This window comes from Vipera berus, assembly GCF_964194415.1.
Source record: "Vipera berus genome assembly, chromosome: 3".
Classification (NCBI taxonomy): domain Eukaryota; kingdom Metazoa; phylum Chordata; class Lepidosauria; order Squamata; family Viperidae; genus Vipera; species Vipera berus.
In genome coordinates this window covers 149236963-149257508 of record NC_138204.1, presented here as the reverse complement: position 1 = coordinate 149257508, position 20546 = coordinate 149236963, and the positions used below count along the sequence as shown (strand labels likewise).

The following is a 20546-nucleotide window of genomic DNA, read 5'->3' as shown; positions in this document are numbered from 1 at the left end:
TGGTTGATAGGTAGAGAGAAAATCCCCAACCCATGTTTTCTGTCCTCTTGGCTTTTAGTTTCTTATTTAATCTTAATTGCTTTGTATCATCTTTTTTACCTTTATATCATTTTGTAAGCTGCCCAGAGCTGCTGCAACGAGATGGGTGACATATAAATTTAATAAATAAAACATTTTTCCTATCAATCTGTTTGTGAATGAATGACATGCCACAGCCAACTCAAATATATCAATATATTTTTCCTTAGGCTATGTTCAGTTCCAGTCTTGTATATGAAACATGGTTATATCCCATCTTTGCAGTACTAAACAATAATATATTTCTTAGTTTTTTAACAAAAACTATTTTACTTACTGAAACTGCTGAAGTGCTATCCTAATGGCCTGGTCCAGAGATAAGCAGAACATTCTAGAGTTCTCTAGAACATTCTATTCCTGGTTTGACAAATTTTTGACAAAGACACTCCTACCAGTGTCTTTCAGATTTTGCTTAAACTGAAAACTGAAGCATCTTTCATAGAGATTTACTCCACATTTTCCTTTTAAAGCAATTTGAAGGAGTGTCCTCATAAAAGAATATTTTACTGTGGGCTTGAGGTTGAGCAATATTTATAGCATAAAAACAACACTACTCCCTAAGAAAGCAGTCTTTACAAATGAACATTTAGAGAAAACAAATAATCTAGCTCTTAGATCTGTTTAAAACAAATGGTAAAGTGCCAAAAAGGAGGCAAATAGACCAAGCAATTCATATTTCCTGCATTTCCAATTAAACAAGACACAGCTTACAAAAATCCCTAAGAATGGGATTTACGTGACCTAGAAGAGGCAATCTCATTCCTCAGTCAATATTGTAACTAAAGTTGTCATCTTAAATGCAGTGTTTACATATATAACAGAGAACCCCCACCAGCAAGTAAAATACTAATATCACAAGTAAACCTACTATTGTTAACATATAACAGGTATAAGAATCATCCTAAAAAGTAAACAATCACCAATGGCTTTCTATTCCTTACAAAATTTCATTGAATTAAATCTAGTATTTTACAATTTTCAATAATCTTGCTTAACCTGATGAACTTCAGATGTGTTGGCCACTTCCCACAATTCTTCAATCTTCAATTTCTTTCAAGCATTGTCACACTACTTTTTTCATGATTATTGTTACAGTTCAACATGCCAATACTGCACCCTAGCATAATTCCTCTAAATGAGAAAAGGCAAAAAAGCTGTAATGAACAAAGCAGATGAATTTCACACACTTTCATGTTAAAAACAAGCAGATGTGGAAAAGGGTCGAAACTGAAACAGAAGAAGGGGTGTTGTCAGCTATAAGCAGTATTTTTTTTAAAAAATCTCTATTTCAGATAAGTTAACTATATAATTTTCTCATGAGAAAAAGGGGGAGGCTTTCTGGAATGAAATCAGAATTCATTTATGTAATCAGTTTTTTTAAAAAGATGCAATATTTGGAGAAATGCTTACAGTTTTAAGATCCTTCAGCTGACAAAATTCAAGAAAAATGGATGTACCTCACTACAAAAATAATGGTTTGGGCAAAAGCAAAGTTTGTCTGCAGTACACAGTAACATCCCAGGAAATAAAAATGTACTTTGAGAGCAGCAAAATACCAAATGTAGAAGTAAAATGGAAATACAAGTACATATAGTATATAGCATAGTATATATGGAACATATAGTATATAGCATAGTATATATGGAACATATATATAGTGTGTGTGTGTGTGTATACACATACACACACACACACACTATACTACATGCAATATACAATAAAGTACAGTAATAGTATATATACTAAATGGACTCCAGAAGATGGTAGAGGACAGGAAGGCCTGGAGGAACATTGTCCATGGGGTCGCGATGGGTCGGACACGACTTTGCAAGTAACAACAAAAAAATACTTTTCAGCATGCCCAGTTGTTACAGTTAAAATATTATTAAGTTTTCATTTCTCCCATTTCTTTCCTTTAAATACCAGTCTACAAAGTTGAACTTCTGAAGAGAAGGCAATGATGATAATGTTTGTATGGTTTTTTCTATGAATATTTTAAATACACTTTTGACTGCAACTACAATACAATTTCAAATATACAATAATACCCTATAGGAAATCTAGACACAATCAATACTCCTCCTACTCAAGTCTAACTCCTGGTGACTATATCCATGTTGTCTTTTTGGCAACAGTTCAGAAGCAATTTGGCATTAGTGTCTTCCAGCATGATTTACACCCATTTTAGAGCTCAAAGACAATATGTGAATGCAGTGGGGTAAATGACTACGAATAATTCTATTCCTTCTGTGCTACGGTCTGATTTTTATGAAGATCAGAGAACCAAGTTGTTAACAACCTCTATGTTTTTAAAATTATATATAGCTAAGATTTTTCACAATCACACCAATCTAAATTTCATTATCTGGCAGTCCTACCACTATTAGTGTATTATTTATAAACTGAGGGGCATATATACACACTGCTTGAAGAGTAAATTGAATTTACTATTATGCATGGAGGAGCATATACTGCAGTTTGCTGGGTAATGAAACATCTGCCAGCAAATAACTAACCTCAGAGAACACCATATATACACAACAAAAAAGTATAACCCAAGCTATTTGTCTTATCTTCCTTCTGAGAAGAGTATTACAAAGACTACAGTTACATTAGTAGAAATAATATACATGGAATTACAGCTCCAGTAATTTCTTCCACTGAAATTATGCATATAAATAATGCACATGAAAATTAAAAGGGTTTTGCTCCTTCACGTATCATAGAATCAGAGCAAAATTGCTTTATTTTCTTATACATGCAAATTGGGGATTGTTCAGGAGACATTTACATATAAAGTGTTATGTTAACTGGTTTTTCATTTAAATTTGATAAGTGTAATATGTTTCTAAGATTGGGCAGCACTTTGGATTCACTCCCCAAAAGGGTTTTCAGAGCATATAGAGATGTAAATATAGCACTTATACAGTCCTGCATATCTCCTAAGCAGTTATAGTCTTTTAAAACAGGAGTCACCAACCTGTGCTCCACGGCCCACTATCAGGCTGTGAGCTGTTGACCACTGAGCATCGGGTAGGTGCTAGCGTTGCCACAAGCGCAAACCCCACTTGTGCTAGCATTACGCAGGCGCTAGCATTGCCATGAATGTCGGGTAGGTGCTAGCGTTGCTACAAGCACATCCCCCACCCGTGCTAGTGTCATGGCATCATGCGGGCACTAGCAATGCCGTGAGCGTCGGGCAGGCGCTAGCATTGCCATGAGCGCACTCCCCTACTCATGCTAGCATCGTGGCATTGCGCAGGCACTAGCATCACTCAAGCATTGTGCAGGCATTCGTGGTCCCATTTGCATCGCACGCACAATCATGGCCCCCGTTCATGCATGTGCGTGCTCCCACGTGTAAAGGCACCTACACACACACACACACACGCTCCGGGCTGCCATCCCAGAAAGGTTGGGGACCCGTTTTATAACCCAGAAAATGAGGCATTAGAACAACATAATCTGATACCACTGGGAGGCTGAATTTGGAAAAAAAGTGTGAATACATTATTTTAATCCAGTAAAAAATGTTGAAGAACATACTAGAGGAAAGTTAACCTCAATATCAGCTCCTGAAATTTTCCAATTAATGCCAACATATTCTTTAGAATCTTTTCAGGAATATGTATACTATGATGATAGCATGGAAGTAAGGGTTGAAGAAGCAAAATATTTCTTAAGTGACTTTTAGCATATACATATTTAACAAGTTAAGATAACTGTGCTTGCCACTATAACTACAAAATAACAGTTGCTTTAAATACAATATACATATGTTTTAACAAAATTTGAAACTAACAAAATTATATAATGGACATCCAAATTACAAAGAAGTTTTCAGATAAAAATCAGATGAACAAAATGTTTAGAATGACTATATCAAATAAGCAATCAAAATGCATTTATCTGAAAGATCCAAAATGATATATGAATCTTATCACAAGCTTGTATATTTCTGATATGAATCATGTTATAAATTACAAAGTATGTTTAGGTATCTACCACACTGTGAATTTAACTTTAGACTGATAGGTAGACATATGAAGGCAATCTATTTTGGATAGATGTAATTACAATTGCAGAACACAAATAACCAATGCATCCAGTATTTTTACTATTAGGAATAACCAGAAGTATGAATGCTTAAAGTATTAACATTAATGCAGATTATCAAATATGCCCCAAGATTGAAAAAAACAAGTAATAACATTGAAGAGATTTGAAAAAGAAAATAATTATGTTTTTATTTAAAGAACTTTTAGAATGATTAAATAGAGTGACTTTTAGGGAAAAAACATTTAAAGTCTAAGGGATAATTATTATAGGAAAACAGACAAATACATGTTGAAAATGATTGAAGAAGTGGAAAATTATATATTAAAAACTGCAAATACTTTTCTTTTAAAAAGTTAAAGAGCACATTTCAGTTTCTTTTATTCTGTGGTTTTTATATTAGCATGGAATTGATGAATACTTTTTTCTTTTGTACCATTAAAGAAAACTTTAAAGAAAACAGAACACAAAAATCAGTTTCCTTTGGTTTGCACAGAATCTAACAAAACAGAAAATAATAAAGGCTACAAAAAACTTATCTCTCAATAAAATTAATTTACAATATTTGAGACCATTTTTATTACATTGTGTGTTGAAGTTGTAACAAAAGTAGGTAGTTTACATGGCTGCATGCATTACTACCAACAAGAAGAATGCATTCGGTGTAAAGCATAGTCCTGTAAGGCAGAGGTCCCCAAACCCTGGTCCACAGCCCATTTAGAACCAGGCGGTGCAAGCAGTGGGCAAGCGCATGCATACAATCCCACTTCCGTGAACGGCGGCCACATGCACATAAATCTGCATCTGAGTAAGCAGAACCATCCCCTCTCCCCCCGCCCCCCAGTCTGCAGAGCTTGAAAGCTTTGGGGACCGCTGCTGTAAGGTACATAAATATATCTTAAAGGTTAACCTTTTGTTTCTGTGGTTATGTAAGTTGCCTTCAGGTACCATAAGCTCATCTGGCAATTTGGGGTCAAAACTTGATTTTTGTCACCCTAACTTGTTGTTGTTATTGTTAGCTGCAAAGTCGTGTCCGACCCATCGTGACCCCATGGACAATGTTCCTCCAGGCCTTCCTGTCCACCATCTTCTGGAGTCCATTTAAGCTCACACCTACTGCTTCAGTGATTCCATCCAGTCACCTCATTCTCTGTCGTCCCCTTCTTCTATTGCCCTCAATCTTTCCCAGCATTAGGCTCTTCTCCAGTGAGTCCTTCCTTCTCATTAGGTGGCCAAAGTATTTGAGTTTCAACTTCAGGATCTGGCCTTCTAAAGAGCAGTCAGGGTTGATCTCCTCTAGGACTGACCAGTTTGATCGCCTTGCAGTCCAAGGGACTCGCAGGAGTCTTCTCCAGCACCATAGTTCAAAGGTCTCAATTCTTTGGCACTCAGCCTTTCTTATGGTCCAGCTTTCACAGCCATACATTGCAACTGGGAAGACCACAGCTTTGACTATATGCACTTTTGTTGACAGGGTGATGTCTCTGCTTTTTAGTGTGCTGTCTAGATTTGCCATGGCTTTCCTCCACAAGAGCAAGCATCTTTTAATTTCTTGGCTACAGTCCCTATCTGCAGTGATCTTGGAGCACAGGAAAATAAAATCCGTCACTACCTCCATTTCTTCCCCATCTATTTGCCAGGAATTGAGAGGGCCGGATGCCATGATCTTGGTTTTCTTAATGTTAAGTTTCAAGCCAACTTTTGCACTCTCCTTCTTCACCCGCAACAAGAGGCTCTTTAGTTCCTCTTCACTTTCTGCCATTAGAGTGGTATCATCTGCATATCTTAGGTTGCTGATATTTCTCCCGGCAATTTTAATTCCAACTTTTGATTCATCTAGCCCTGCCTTTCTCATGATGTGCTCTGCATATAAGTTAAATAGGCAGGGTGACAGTATACAGCCTTGCCGGACTCCTTTCCCAATTTTGAACCAATCAGTGGTTCCATGTCCAGTTCTCACTGTTGCTTATAGGTTTCTCAAGAGACAAATAAGATGGTCTGGTACTCCCATCTCTTTAAGAACTTGCCACAGTTTGTTGTGATCCACACAATCAAAGGTTTTAGCATAGTCAATGAAGCAGAAGTAGATGTTTTTCTGGAACTCCCTAGCTTTCTCCATGATCCAGCATATGTTGGCAATTTGATCTCTAGTTCCTCTGCCTCTTCGAAATCCTGCCTGTATTTCTGGTAGTTCTTGATCCACATACTGTTGGAGTCTAGCTTGTAGGATTTTAAGCATAACTTTACTAGCATGTGAAATGAGTGCAATGGTGCGATAGTTTGAACATTCTTTGGCACTGCCTTTCTTTGGAATTGGAATGTAAACTGATCTTTTCCAATCCTGTGGCCACTGTTGAGTTTTCCAAATTTGCTGGCAAATTGAGTGTAGCACTTTTACTGCATCGTCTTTTAAGATTTTGAATAGTATGGAGCACAGGTCTGCAACCCGCAGCTCCAGAGCCGCATGCGGCTCTTTCAGCCGTCTCCTGCGGCTCCCAGTCCTCTGCCATGTGCAGTACCCCCCAAAAAAAAGTGGGACTAAAAAAGTTCAACCAATCAATTCAAATATGCAGGGTAGGTGCATATCTTGCCTTGGCTCCACTCTTCAGTCAAACCCTGTTCTGCACATGCGCGCATGCACACAATTTTTTTGCGACTCCCAGTTTTTCCTTTTGTGAGGGAACCAGTTCCGAGTGGCTCTTTCACTGTTTCAGGTTGCTGACCCCTGGTATAGAGCTTCTCCATCTTTGGCTGCAGAGCACATAGTCAATCTGATTTCTGTGTTGACCGTCTGGTGATGTCCATGTGTAGAGCCGTCTCTTGAGTAGTTGGAAAAGAGTGTTTGCTATGACCATTGTATTCTCTTGACAAAATTCTATCATCCTGTGCCCTGCTTCATTTTGTACTCCAAGACCAAACTTCCCTGTTATTCCTGTTATCTTTTGCCTTCCTACTTTAGCATTTCTTCTGAGGGATTCTTGCCCACAGTAGTATACCTGATGGTCATCTGAATTAAATTCACCCATTCCTGTCCATTTTAGTTTGCCGATTCCTAAGATGTCGATGTTCAGTCTTGTCATCTCGTTTGACCACATCCAGCTTGCCTTGATTCCAGGTTCCTATGGAGAAAAAATCTTTACAGCATCGGACTTTCCTTTCACCACCAGATATATCCACGCTGAGTGTCCTTTCGGCTTTGGCCCAATCGCTTCATTCTTTCTGGTGCTATTAGTACTAGCCCTCTGCTCTTCCCCAGTAGCATATTGGACACCTTCCGACCTGAGGGGCTCATCTTCCAGTGTCATATCGTTTTGCCTTTTGGTACTGTCCATAGGGTTTTCATGGCAAAGATACTGGAGTGGGTTGTCATTTCCTTCTCCAGTGGATCACATTTTGTCAGAACTCTCTACTACGATCTGTCCGTCTTGGGTGGCCCTGCACAGCATAGCTCATAGCTTCATTGAATTACGCAAGCCCCTTCGCCACAACAAGGCAGTAATCCATGAAGGGGCACCCTAACTTAGATATACTTTATCTGCATAGTTGAAGGTTCTAACATCTTTCTAGCTTTTAAAGAAGCCCTTAAAATATATTTTTGTAGAAGCTATTAACTTTTAATTTTAACTGTTTAGTTGTTATCCTTATTTTTAACATCTTCATTGTAATTTTTTAAAGTGTAAATTGCTAAGTGTTCAATAAATATATTAACTTGCTTATAAAACATACAAATAAAATGCATTAAAGAGCCTTGGTGGAGCAGTGGGCTGATGCCTCCTTAAGTAACACCAGCTGCCTGCAATTAGTGCAGGTTCGCATCCCACCAGGCTCAAGGTTGACTCAGCCTTCCATCCTTCCGAGGTAGGTAAAATGAGGACCCAGATTGTTGGGGGCAATTAAGCTGACTTTGTAATAATGCCGCTTGGGGGTGTGTGTGAAAGCCCTAATAAGCAGGCATATACATAGAATGAAGGCTACTGCTAAGCTTGTAAGCCGCCCTGAGTCTTCGGAGAAGGGCGGGATATAAATGGAATTAAAATAAAAATAAAATAAATAAATAATCCTTTAAAATTACAGATGACATGTGAATTTGTCCATTCAAGTATTCCTCAAGTTTTAAACGACCTTTGAGTTCAGATGTCAACTATACATACAATGGAACATAATAATTTCTACCTCAAGGACTGTGCCCAATTCTGGATGTCACACAACAGAAAGCACTCAGATCAACTACTAGAATAAGTTCAGTGGAGGATTAAAAAAATGTCAAGGGACTGGAAACCAATGTCAACAATGTGAGATTGCAGTTACTAGGTACCTAGAACTGTTGAAAAGGCATGGCTGAGGGCAACATGAGAGCATTCTTCAAATACCTGAAGAAATGTTAGAACATGAAAGAAGGCCAAAACCTGTTTTTTTGTCATTTACTAGCACAGGACATAACTTACTGGATTTCATTTGCACCCTTTCCTAGTCAACCTTCCTTGCCTATCCTAAAGCCATTTTCCCCATTCTGACATTTATTTGTAAAGTGTATTCCCTAAGTGTGTCCTAGGCCACCCGCCTCTGTAGTAGTCTCTGAGATCCAGAAGGCTCTGTCATCAGCCTAAATATTTTGAATTCAGAGCAAAAATTAAGTTGTCCTTGGCAGCAAAATAATACAGTGAGGAAAATACTCAATCCAGCATACATTCCTCACCATGTGGAAACTGCTCCCAGTGTTGATTCATCTATCTGAAAACCTCCAGGGTCTGCTAGATAAAAAAAACCCACTTCCATTATCAAATGGGAAAGGAAATGCATTCCAAAAAGAGTAATTGCCTGCAATTACTGCCTCTTTTGGGTTCCCATTTCCTCTACATACACATACCATCATGCCCCAATCTTTCCTTTCAGGATAAGCAACATTATGTAAAGAAGAGAAGAAATAATGAGCAAAAGAAAATAAAGGCAGGAAATAAGAAGAAAAGAAATCTAACACCAACATCACCTGCTATAATACAAGCAGTCCTTGACTTAAACTGAGTCCTTCGGGAAAGGGCGGTATATAAATTCAATAAAATAAAATAAAATAAAATAAAATAAACAGGTTCGCTTAGTGACTGAAGTTACAGCAGTACTGAAAAAAGTGACCTATAACTGTTTTTCCACTGATGTCGCGGTATCCCCGTGGTCAACGTTTGGACATTTGGAAACTGCTATGTATTTATGATGGCTGCAATGCCCCAAGGTCATGTGATCACCTTTTGTAAACTTCTGATGTAAAAATCAATGGGGAATATAGATTCTATCTCAACATCCCTCTTTGATACTGATCACTAATTTTCATTATCGCATCCACATTCATCATCCATTTATCCTTGATTGATTGATTGCTAATTTACTACACATTTATCCATTTCCAACGCATTCCAATTTTTAGGTTTCTCCCGACATTTTCAATTTCTACATAAGCATTTTAACCCATAGCTATTCTTGCTTTTAACAAGAATTCACCCCTCCCAACAATCTTCATGCTACATACCCGTATTTGCACATCTTAAAATGGCTTCATCCCATTTTGTGTTACTTGAGCAAACTTCATACACTTCAGTGGCACACTGTAATCAAAAATTTTTCACTCTGATAACTCACATATTCTCCTCTTTTATTGTCCCATTAATTCTACTGGGAGAGGAATTTATGTTCTAACCAGCCAACCTGTACTCAGTATTTTCTTACTGAAACAGAGAAGCAGAATGACCAAGGGTGGGGAAAAAGCAGTGGCAGAAGGAGCGACTTCCTTCCTGCCAGCTTCCCCATGGAATATCCTTGTGGGAAGCTGACAGGGAGTGGTGAAAATGATGATCACAAGACTGCAGCTGACATAGCAGCATGATGGTGCAGTAGCACTTAAGCTGCCCAACTCTGCCAAGGTTTCAATCCCATCTGAATAATGGGTCCTGGCTTTTAGACACACTTTTTAAATTATCCCATCTGAGGTAGGTTGATTCAGAAATTGTTGCCCTGTGATATCCTATTTCAACCAAATGAAGTTTACAAAAGTATATCGATACGTTTACACAATGGACTCATCCTTTCTCTTCCTATAATTAAAACTTCCCCTGAGGGCACAGTGGTTAAAATGCAGTATTGCAGGCAAACCCTGTTGTGATTCCATGCCAGCCTGTGATCCTGGCAGCTGAGTCCGGGGAATCTGAGGAGGAGGAGGAGGAGGGGCCTGGGGAGCCATCAGAGTCGGAGGAAGGCTCTGATGAGCTCCAAGACTTACATTCCAGTGAGAAGCCTGGCCCTTCCATGCTCACAATGAGATGCAACTGGGTGGGGAGGCTGGGTCAGACTTGGAGGACATGAGAGATGCCAGCAAATGAAGACAGACCAGGAGAGTAGGCCAGAGGGAGGCAATGGGGCGACTCCAGGGGAGTGGGAGAAGGCATTGAGAAGCCACGCCTTAAGGACTGAATTACAAAAAGGGAATGTATGGGTGGTGCTGGTTGCTGAAGGCAACTGTTGCAAAGTACTTCATGGGATCATGTTCTGTTGGTACTGCCAGTGAATAATTCTGTTTTGCATTGTTTCATGTGGACAATTTTCTCCATTTGGATTGTGCTTTGTTGCCTTTGTTTTTGGACCATTTGGCAGGTTTGTTACCAATATTAAAAGGGGTTTGTTTTCTTCTGAGTCTCCAGCCTACTTGTCAAAAGGGGATTGTTTTCTTCTGAGTCTCCAGCCAATTTGTCAAAAGAGGTTTTGTCCTTGTGCATTTAACAAGGATGTACATAGGCTGGGACAGAACAAACCCTGCCCATGGTCTGGAGGTCGATCCTGACGGGGCTCAAGGTTGACTTAACCTTCCATTCTTCGAGGTGGGTAAAATGAGGACCCAGATTGTTGGGGGCAATATGCTGACATTGTAAACCATCCAGAGTGTGCTGTAAAGCACTATGGAACGGTATAGAAGTCTATATAAATCTAAGCTCTATTACTGTTGCTATAGTTGCTTTATTTCTATTCTTATTTCTTTTACTTATTTCCTTTTCTTCAGTATCCATTTTTTTCAAGTTTTCCAAGTTCTACTTTTGTCATTACCAAATAATTCTCACATCAATCTTACATTTTTTACTAATTATCTTTTTCATAAGAAACCATCAGTTCAGTCCTGCTTTTTCCATTCATTCCTTTGCCACTACATGAATAGTATTGTGTTTAATCTATTTATTAAAAAATATACCCCTTTTTATGGAGATACTCACTAAACAATTATCATTTTCATTCATTCTTGTGTGTCTGAATGGTCCAATCACTTTTACACCTCAAACCACCGAACAGAATTTTTTCCTCTCAATCGCATTAAGAATGTTATACAATTGTCCTAATCATAGGTAACTACCTATACTTTAGGTCAAGAGCAAAGGCAAGCTACAGTAATTAGGAAAAGTACCATATGAAGTTCCCTGATCTACAGAACAATACTCTTAAGACTTACTACAATAATTTTTATTATTTTGATTTCCTCGATGGGATGGGAACAAAAAGATTTCAAAAATTCAGAGAGCTGCGAAACAACACTTGAAGGTTTCTATATTCACTGGGCACAACATAACCCTACAATACTCAGGGATTTATTGATATAGTTGAAGCAAATATAAAATCAGTTTTGATTAAAGGGATACCATAGATGACTTATTAACAGCCATTGTTCAGTTGTCTTCCATCGAACTAAATTTTAATAACAAGAAGGCAGCATTAAAAATATATATAATTGTTGTGATTCAGGGTCAGCCTGTGGGTTTGGCAGTTGGGTCGGACGATTCAGAGGAGTAGGAGGGGGTGTTGGAGAGCTTGCTGATGAGAGCCCTCAGCCAGGCCCCTCCCACCTGGTCACGACACAGACCCAGCTGTGTGAGCCTGACAGCGTGGATGAAGATGACCCACAGCTGGCCCTGTTCAAGGACGCCCGACGCAGGAGGCAGTCAATCAGGAGTAAACAGAGGAAGGCAATGGGGCTCCTCAGAAGGAGGCAGAGAGAAGCCATGCCCTGAACTGTTTAAAAGGGGAATGCATGGGAGGGCTGGTTTGCTGAAGGCAACCGTTTGAATAGCTCCTGTTTCATGGTTCGTGTCTTGTTCTGTTTGCTTTTGTGTCCATAAATTTGGCAGGCTTAGTTCCAGCCTCTTGCCTTCTTGTAAAAGGGGTTGTCCCTGCCTTTTCTGCAGGGCCGGTAGCAGGCTGGTACAGAACAATAATACCCTTAGATCCTCATAGATGCCTCTGAAGCTCAGATTAAATGAAGTCTGTTTAACAATCCCATCACTATTAAGTAACTCATTAGGAAATAAAGTAATTATCAAATGGTAATTATGAAGTAATTATGACTCTGAAACAGATGACATACAATTGCTAAAAGGGGGCAAGGTGTCTCTTAGTCATATGTCACAGACTTACAGTATTATATCTCATTCTCAATTTAACCACTAGTGGTATGTTGACAATAAACCTAGTATTTAGATTTCAAAATAATCCAAACAGATTTGTTACCCAAAAAAAATTCTTAAGGTTACCCCATGAAAAGGAGAAATGGTTAACATGGCAAGAATTTCCCATATCGATACCTTCCCACTTAAAATCCAATATTATATAGAATTATATATTTGTATAATTCTGTCATGTATTTATCAAAATGCAAGAACACCATGTTTTGTAAGTGCGTGTGTTGATATTAAAAAAAATCATGACACTAATAATGTGACTCTACAAGTATTAGGTAGGAACAGCAAGGTGCCACCTATTTTTATTTATTAAACAACTCATATAGCTACCCATTTTATGCACCATAGTCCTAACAGGAAAGCAAACAGTAAAAACAAAACCTCATAACATAATTATGAATCTACTGTATTTACTTTATAAGTCTTATAAGAACATGTATTTATGGAAATTCAACTATTGGAATCCTAAGAAATAAGATTTCAGTGTTGAAATCAGACAGGATTAACTATTTTCAATGTTCTTGCATCAATCAGCATATTAAGTACAACTGGTATTATGAATGCAATTATAATTTCTAACTCAAAAAGGATGTTCTTGATCTGGAAATAGCTACCTACATAATTGAACTCAAACGGGGCATAAACTACAAATGCTTTTCTTTTCCCTAATATAAGATCGTCATACAGGGCTTTTACATACTATGTCATAACTTGGAATGCTAAGAAATTGAAGAATCACTGAACAATTATTTTTACTAAAGAATTCTTTACTAGATTAACTAGTGTATTGTACACAACTGAGAAAGTAGTACTGAAAAATACCTGTCTGGAGTTGGAATAGAACAAAAAGCAGTTCCGATATAACCTATTTCATAAAAATTAGCACCTTAAATTTGTCATTGGGTGAAACTGAAGGTACACAGTATTTCAAAGGAGATCTGTATTTTTAATTAGCTTACTGAAATTTTTAATTCTTCATTGAAAGAAACAAAAACAGATACATACACTCAGTAATTCTCAGTTAATGACTGCCCTGTTTAGTGCCTGTTCAAACTTATGACAGTGCTGCAAATGCATTATCATCAGTGTTGCACAATCATGTGATCACATTTACAAGTTTCACAGCCAACAAAGTCAATGGAGAAGCCAGCAATGAAATTGCAAATTGCAGTCACATGATGTTTCACTTAATGACTGCAAATGATTTGCTTAATGACTGCAGCAAAATTAATTACATCATAAATCCAGAATGGCCATGTGATGTTTAATAATGGTGTCACTTAGCAACAGAACTATGAGCATTAAGTGAGGAATACATGTACAGAAAAAGCAACCATTGTCCACTATTTTCTTAGCTACTACTGCTAAGCTTGTAAGCCGCCCTGAGTCTTCGGAGAAGGGCGGGATATAAATGTAATAAAAATAAAAATAAATAAATAAAATAAATAATTATTGTAGTTCATGAATATGAGCGGGCTTGAGAAGCACTTCTGTTCACATCATTAAAGCATTCTCCAGACCTTTTCATATATGTTATGTTTACAAGAAACCACCAATAATATTTGAACTAAAGTATCTTAAAAACTTTGAATGCAGGATGCTTGTAAAGAATTACAATACCACTCAGTCAGTTTTAATCATCAGACAATATTAACAGTTCATCAACACTAGACAACATTTTAAAAAGAATTTCCTCTTAAATACAATTAAATATAGTGAAAGCAAACTAAAATTAATTTTTCCATTCCTGTTGAATAAAAGTTTTCTCACTCAAACAGCAGGGGGCACTAATACCTTCCCCACAACTTTTTTTGTCTTTAAAAAACATTTACAAATATGAATACTAATTTCAAATATTTTTACAGAAATAAGAATGAAAAAACACCAGGATATGCATACAAGCAACAATCCAAAGGAAACATGGCAAATAACAAAGCTGTGTGTAAGTATCCACACAGTAGTACTCCAAATGCTATCAGTATTGGTTATAGTTACTCTGTAAATATGTCAGTCTTTCCACCCCAGCAAGGATCACTACATGCAACACAAAATATAGGAGCACATTCAGGTGGTTTGTTTGTTCAAACTGATGAATCACATTTTCATCTTATTAAACAAGGATGACAACTGCATCAAGTTAAGAACTGTACGGTATCTAGTCTGTACTCTTATCGTCATGGACATTTAAACTAAATAGAAATATATATGATAGCTTACACTAGAAACAGTTCTAGTTATCCCAACCTCTTTTGAAATTTGCTTTGATCATTGATGTGTTGGAACCATATCATAAAAGCATCCCTATCAACCACACATTTCCATAATCAGAACATAAAAGCAAAAGCGATGTCCTGCTGGATTGGACCCTCCTTCCCATCTAGTCTAGCACTTTGTTCCCACAGTGGCCAATCAAGGACACAAGAAAGTCCACTAGTGTCCCAAAGTGAAAGGCGAATGGCCTTCAAAGACAGTGACACTAATTGTTACTGCTCTCTCTGACTTCCAGGAACTGGTCCAAGTGCTTTCTGAAGCAAGTCCAACATTTCTTTGAAGCCAATATTTGAAATCAAGATTTAAGATACAGGAAACAGTAATAATAAATGAAAAAACTATAGCACATTTCCAATGATACAGTGCTGGCTTGCATAAATCTCTCAGCGCCGATTATGAACAATCTCATCAATTAAATATCACCCCTTTAAGAATTTTCCACTAAACTTTGCCCTGATAATTCTATAAACAAATTCTATACCAAATATCAGCATTCTACCTAATGGTGAAATCCAAACTGGCCCTGAAAAGGGCATAAGGACATGCCAACAAATTTGTATACAGATCCTAAAAGTCCATATGAGTTGGAATAAATGATCAGATTAAACAGATTGGCTGCATCATAGAAATCAAAAGCTCTCTATTATTCATCATTCACATTGTAAAGGTGGCTAGTAACTGAAATACACACAATGAAATACTGCTGCTGGCACCAAATAAATATTAGTGCTATTATAATATAATTTACCAATCTGTTCTATTAGTTAGTCTATAATTTTCTCTACAGCGACAAAGCATACAATGGTACAAGTATGAACCTGTTTTATCTAGCATTCATCATTCAATGTCACAATTTAACCATGCTCTTTCCATTTCAGTTAGACACTTAGTGTAAATTGCACATCTTTACAACTTAATAGTTCTTTCAATTATTCTTTTTTAAAATACAATACTGTACCTCCCACTCACAATAAAATATATTTTAGGCACCATAATTTAAAGATATATTGGTAAGTGGGGTGCTAAATCACTTTTTTTCTGGATGTAAACAGAAAATGGAAGGAAATTACTTTGTCAACTTTCAGTGCACATGAGGACCCACAAATGGTTCTTGGGATAACAGGAATCCAATGTTCCTTAGGAATTAATTTTTTTTATTTTAATTCCATTTATATCCCGCCCTTCTCCGAAGACTCAGGGCGGCTTACAAGCTTAGCAGTAGCCTTCATTCTATGTATATGCCTGCTTATTAGGGCTTTCACACACACCCCAAGCGGCATTATTACAAAGTCAGCTTAATTGCCCCCAACAATCTGGGTCCTCATTTTACCTACCTCGGAAGGATGGAAGGCTGAGTCAACCTTGAGCCTGGTGGGATGCGAACCTGCACTAATTGCAGGCAGCTGGTGTTACTTAAGGAGGCATTAGCCCACTGCTCCACCAAGGCTCTTAAAATTAATCCAGGAAAATTAATTAATCCAGGAAAACAGCACAAGAGAACATGGCAATGTGTAGACCGAGGAAAGTGGTCAAGTATAAAAGAAAAAGAAGCACAGGAATAGGTCTTTAAAACAGTGGCGGTAATTAGGAAAAGCACATTTCCAGTCAGACTCTGACAATACTGTCACACTTGTAATATTTATAACTTCTCTATATAAATGTGTATGTCCATGGGACTCAGAAATGTTGTTTTCTTTTGAAGTATCATATGTGCTTAGTATTTTACCACATTGATCAATAACAGCGGTGGTTATCCATTTTGAAACTTTGATAGGTGACCTTGTTTTGTAGGTAAAGAGAAATGAAAATGGTGGGATAACTCATTACATTAAAAAAACTGTCCTCTGTCCACTCCCAATATTCCTTATCCAGATAGGACACTTCTTGGAACCACTATTGCCCTCACCTGCTCTAGAATCAAGTGAGTAACAACCAGAATGCAAATCTAATATGCTCAGCAATTAGGAAGACATCTTACTTTATACCAGAACATAACAAACACAACATTCATGGAATATATCAATAGGAACAGTCAATTCTTAAAAGGTGAACTAGGCTTGGAAAAAACCTGGAAGCAGAAATGATGCTGTAAAAATCATTGGAAATGGTGCAGTTTGTGTGAGACTTCCAGGGCCGAGGAGTAAAAATTATTCCTTACACAGAAGAGCATATTGTGTTTTGTCTCTAATATTAAATTATAAACTGCATCAAAAACCAGAACAAATTAAAACTTTTGTAAAATACATTATTGAAACGAAAGTACTATTTTCTCACCTTATTTTGGGAAAAAGAGCACCTTTAAGGAAAGGTAAAACTTGTTGCTGCAGTTGTCTTGAAAAGGTGAAGAAAAAAGCTCAGTGCTTAGATTGTCTCTTTAACTTGATGTGTCTGTGACTGAAAATCTGAAGAAAGGCAAAAAATACAAGAAAAGCAGTTAATAATTTACCATCCATTTACAAAGAAGCAAGTATATGAAATGCGTTTTGAATAAAGCAGAATAATGGATGATGAAGCGGGCTATACCTCTCATAGGTTATGCCACTACAATGTCTGTTAGGCTGCAATTCAATGCACATTATCTGAAAAGAAGTCCCATTGAGCTCAATGAGGATTATTTGGGAATATGCTAGATTATATTGCTAAAACCACTCAATGTTACATTGTTAAAATAACCCAATAGAGTGCATTGCTAAAATTACTCAAAGACATCTGTAATATCTGCAATTGACTTACTGGATAGTATTGGTCAGAATGCAATTTCAGAAAGGAATCCTAAAAAGGCTTTCAGAAGATGCCTCTCAAACAAATGGGGATTTATTGCAATGCGTTGGCACAATATAGCAAATATCAAAAGGATTTTTTTTTTGGTTTCAGAAAATCATTCAAAATCTGTGACCTTTAAACATAACTCTATTCTTTTTTTTACTTTATCTTTACATCAAACTGTCTTGCTTGATGTAAAGACTGACATGACAGATGCTTTCTGATATATTAGCTTAATTTTAAAGAAATTAAGATATGATATATTCTCCTTCTTTCTCCCCTCTCCAAAGCTAAAATATAATGCAGCAAAATTCAAAGAACCTCATCATTTCAAAAGATAACAATAGCAGACTCAAATCTCCCTGTGGTGAAGCAGACAAATAAGCTATATTTCTTGGTGAGTGTTGTAACAAAAATAAAATGAGGAAGCAGAAGATAGCATTCAAAAAAAATTTGGATTTAGTTAAGATTGACTAAAATGGAGAGATAAATGTAGCTATTTGAAACACACACTACAAAGCAGCAGCTTCACAACAGAATACCACCAGATAAACCATAATGTAAAGCCAGGAATAGACAGCCTTACAGATAGCTTTCAATTTCAACTCCTACAATCTCTAGTGAGCACAGCCAAAGATGAGGGAATGCAGGACTTTAAAAGATCTGGAATGCACCAAATAGCCTGCCTTGTGTTAAGCTATAATGTTGTTCTGATTTAATGTGATACCAAATTGTATTCATTGTAGCCTGTAAACCATCGTTTCTTTCCTGGAATAGACCATACATTTCATTAACCCCAAAACAATACAAAACAAGAAAAATCCTCAGAATCAGGCCAATATAAATGAATTGCTCTTTTATGACACAACAGAGGTCAATATTGCCAGATGACACATAAGAGTGCTATCACAAGCCTGTGCAATAACAGAGAAAAATCACCTAAATCTGCATCACACAGTTAGCTACAGCGACACACCGAATTCTGCTTAGTACTTGGACAAAATTGTGAAACCAACCTATGATGATATCACAGGGACAAGATGTATATAGATCTGTCTTCTTTTGCAAAACAAGTGTCTACAAGAGAAGCTTTCTCATTAAACTGAAGTATCAGAAAATAAATAACAAGAATCTGAAACTATTATAGCAGGGGTCCCCAACCCCCGGTCTGTGTACCAGTACCGGGCCGTGGCATGCCAGCAGCCAGTCCGCACAAACAAGCAAAGCCCCATCCGGAGGATGCAGGCAGCACACAAAACCATGCACCCTCCGGTCCGTGGAAAAACCTCTCTCCACAGAACTGGTCCCTGGTACCCAAAAGATTGGGGACCTCTGTATTATAGCATATTTTTGAAAGAATAACCCACCCATTATTAGAACATCTAATAACATAAATAACATAAAATTGTTAAAAAGTTAAAGGTATTTACTTCTCTATCAGAATGCACCATTCCCAAAACCTCAGCAGAAACTTTTTAACTTAAAACAAAAATATAAGAAGAAAGTGATTTAATAAAAAAAAGTTCTGGGATCAGCTGAAGTACTTTATCATCTTTTTCCTCATTTTTATGGTTGCTACATTATTCCCAACACAGCGCAATATTTAAAGTACAAGCTCTTACAAATATAAATAAGTACATTACATTTCCTTTCTTTGGATCAGCTTGTTTTATAACATATAGTTTCAGGTTTCTTGAAACCATATGCTGAAAAGCATTACATTCCCCCTTGAAATTATATGCTTGCACATATATGTATACCCCTCTGTACTTTTTAACTCCATCTGTAAAATCTTTTTTAACAAGCTAAATTCCTGGTGGTTTGTTTGTGTCATTTTTTGCAACAATACAGAAGTGGTTTGCCCCTTCTTTCTTCCAGAATGTTTTCCCAACTTCCTACTCCAGTATATATTATATCCTGGTGGTCTCCCATCCAAATACTAATCAAGTCTGACTGCTTAGCTTCTGAGCCAGAAAAGATAGACCATGTATCGCCACCTGCTGGAACTTTATACTTTTTTTATTTTAATTCAAATTAACCTGAAGATTTAATCAAATCGGGCACAATCTGCAGTATTAAGAAGATTTCCTTTATATATCCTATTTTGTCCACATATCCCATTTAAATCAGGCTTGTACAAGAGACCTTCTTTAGTGTATTATATCCATAATTATTGATTTCCCTTTTAAAAGTTCACCAAAAATATCCAGTTTAAATCACAATCTCTTAAAATTGTGAAAATAATTCACATATTAAAATTTTATCAAGATGTTCACATTATCTTTGTTTAAATTCCAGTATACAATGCTAACCCCAGAACTCTGTAGTTTAATCTGCAAGGCTTTTAAAATTAATTTCTTACATTAGTCATATTATAGGATAACCCTACATGAGTAATGAATATTTTTGTTCAATTCACTGAATTTACTCCCAGATAACTGGAAAGAGAATTGCACTCTAAATCTATTATTTGTACTAAGTACATGAATTCCACCTAAACAGTTAATTATTCACCAGATCAATGGGCCAGCAAAGCACTCAAGGATTCTCTCAACAATGAAACCTCTTAACAAATTATGCCTGAACTTAATAAACATTTCAGTCAACATTCACTACTGAGGTAGCAAAGAGGAGAAAAAGTGAGGCCTACTTTTGTTCTCATAGACACCAATATATGTAAAGCACTGCCTCAAGCTGTCAGAGCAAAGAACTAGATATGTTTTATAACACAATAGACAATGCTGTAGTAAATACTACCATAAAGATCATCTGACACTTAAGCAACCTTTTCTGATTATATTTTTTTTATCAAATGTAACTTACAATAAAAGCCCTTGCACTAACTTTTGAAGTCCAAAGTGAAAGCACATCATTCTTCAGATATCTCAGTCA

General features: G+C 37.0%; 1 protein-coding gene across 4 annotated transcripts in view; it reads right to left on the bottom strand.

The window, feature by feature from the left end:
- The window catches only part of ATXN1 (ataxin 1), a 234641-nt gene that overhangs the window by 209028 nt on the left and 5067 nt on the right, over positions 1-20546 (bottom strand). For all 4 annotated transcript variants that reach the window (XM_081325120.1, XM_081325124.1, XM_081325122.1 and 1 more), the window contains exon 2: positions 17166-17293. The gene's annotated coding sequence lies outside the window, so the exon portion shown is untranslated. The remainder of the gene's footprint in view (positions 1-17165; positions 17294-20546) is intronic.